This window comes from Daphnia magna, linkage group LG2 (assembly GCF_020631705.1).
Source record: "Daphnia magna isolate NIES linkage group LG2, ASM2063170v1.1, whole genome shotgun sequence".
Classification (NCBI taxonomy): domain Eukaryota; kingdom Metazoa; phylum Arthropoda; class Branchiopoda; order Diplostraca; family Daphniidae; genus Daphnia; species Daphnia magna.
This window is the reverse complement of record NC_059183.1, coordinates 2736901-2739171: the sequence shown is the minus strand read 5'-3', so window position 1 is coordinate 2739171 and position 2271 is coordinate 2736901. Positions and strand designations below refer to the sequence as shown.

The 2271-nt window shown below is 39.4% G+C and overlaps 1 long non-coding RNA gene across 1 annotated transcript; it reads left to right on the top strand.

Moving 5' to 3' along the window:
* Nucleotides 1–393, top strand: LOC116935747. The gene is made up of 3 exons (XR_004401423.2): nucleotides 1–115; nucleotides 176–250; nucleotides 311–393. It is a non-coding gene; the product is annotated as an uncharacterized LOC116935747 (long non-coding RNA).
* Nucleotides 394–2271: the final 1878 nt, after the last annotated feature.

Sequence of the window (2271 nt, the reverse complement as noted above, 5' to 3'; positions counted from 1 at the left end):
CTGAAAGCGTGGTTCGCATGATCAAACGCATGGTCTCTGTTCTCTGGCAGATTTACTGGTTTCTATCATTGTGGTTATTTGATGTCATTTGGTGACATTTTTATCATTGCATCAGGTATGATAATTCATTGTCCGTATTATGTTTGCTTGAATCTAAACCAATTTGTTTATTCAGTTGAAGTCTTTCTTGACTATATTTTGGCCTGTGATTGTGAGACATTGTGATTCATGCCCTTTCTTCACGTCATTGGTAATGTTCACTTATCGTTATGACCTGTGCCTCTTTCTAATTCAATGTTTCCTTTACCAGGTTGATCTGTCATCTTTCCAACTTGTGCGAGTGGTTATTACTCTTTGTTTCTGTTGCGTATGTGTGTCCTTTTATTTCCCAGGTATTACGCATCATGACTTTCATCCCTTTCACTATGCTAACTAATTCTTTTATTAGGAACCTTTAACTTCAAGGAATATTACACAAAAATTCGTCACAGACTTTCTAGTCCTTTACTGTCAGCTGCTCGCAACAGCTGACCCAACTCGCAATCATTTTCAGGTTTTCGTCTAGTGAGAACAGTGGTTTTTAGATTCAGCTTCCGTTGGGCATCTGCAAAGGTCTTCCCATACCATTCCATAACCCATAAAGTAAGTGGTGATCCGGTTTTCTTCCGGTTTTTGAGTTAGTTTTGAAAGTTTTTTCTCCAACGTAGCTAAGTCGTATGTGTCTTGAAATCTTGTTAAAAGGGCTGTTTCCAATCCTCGTAATTTAGATGATCGCCTTCCTCCTCAGCGTAGTTTTCATGCCATTTAAAGGCTTCACCATTTAATCGACCAGAGAAGAAACGTATTTTTATGGTCATCCCTTTCATTGTTTCGTGCTACGTGCTCGGCAACTCGTAGCCACTCTGATAATAGTTGGTCAGTCCTTTTTCCTTTAAAGATTGGGATTGACTTTTTGTCTTCTCTAGAGAAAAGCTCTCCTAGGGCCTTTATTATTGGTTGAGTGAAGTACCTGTTCACTTGCTGGAATATCATCATCCTTGGGATTTTTCTTGGAGGTGTTCGCGAACGTCTTCTGCGTTGTGTTTTCGAAGTGTCCTCGTCATCGTGTGTTACGCCCATGTCGACCTTCTATTTTACGGTTGATTTTCCTGCTACAAATAGATGATTGTCTTGATTTAGGTGTTCTTTAAGTTTTTTGTATTCTTTCCCTTGGTTCTCTAGAAATGCTATTTGATTTTCTTGTCCCTCAAGTTCTTCTTCAAGGTTCTTGTTCTTCCAAGTACAATCTAGCAAGTTTTTCTTTAAATTGATTTTTTCTGTGGTAGCCTTGTCGAGTCTGTCTGCCAAAACTTTTGTCTCTTTTTCGGAGTTGTTCTGCTGTTTCTGAGACTTGTTTTATCTGGTTTTCTGCAGTTTTGACTTTCTAGATCAGTCTGGTCTTCTCACTTCAAGTTTATTGATTATTTCTTGCCCTTCGGTCTCGACAGCTGCTTTGTTTTCCTCTTTTCTTTTTAGAAGGTTCTGCAATTGGTTCTCAGTTGCTAAGGTGGTTTCAAGGCTTCGTTCTAGGTCGGCGATTCAGGAGTTGGCTTTTTCGAGGGATTTCTTCAGAGCCTTGTTGTTTTCTTGAGGTTGGTCTAATGAACTGTTTAAAGTATATTTGGAACTTTTTGCCTTCTTTTTGTTACTTTTCAATTGTTTTTGCATGTTTGAAAGTTCAAATATTAGAGTACAATTCTGCATTTTATCTTCAATTAGTGCAATTACTGACTGTTTCTGCAATACACTGATGGTACCGAATAAAAATTCTTTTTCTTTTCCATGCAATCCCACATAACAATTTAATGCAGGAACTCATCCTAAATCTGTCTTACTAGGACGTGCAGTACTGGACCGCCAAAGGACGTTATAAGGACGCGCTTAAGCCCCGGTCCTTTTAAAAAAAATCACGCCCCTCTAAAGACGTCTTATTTTGATCCATTTCTTTAAAAACCACGTTTCCACAATTAAAAAGGGCGGGGAGCAATGGAGTGGATAATTAAATGCGACGTTTTAACTGTGTTGACCTGTATTTTAGCTAATTACCAACAAAACAAAAGAAAAACAAAGAAAAACAAAGGAACATCGCCCCCCTTCCTGGGTAGCGCCTGGGCCTCAGACTTTTAGCGAAGCGTTCCATCCTCTCCGGAGCCCCTCGAAAATGACTCCGTGGTGAGGAAAAATTGTGTTAGTAGGCTGCGGGATAGGGTGGGGTTTTAACCAGTTAAAACG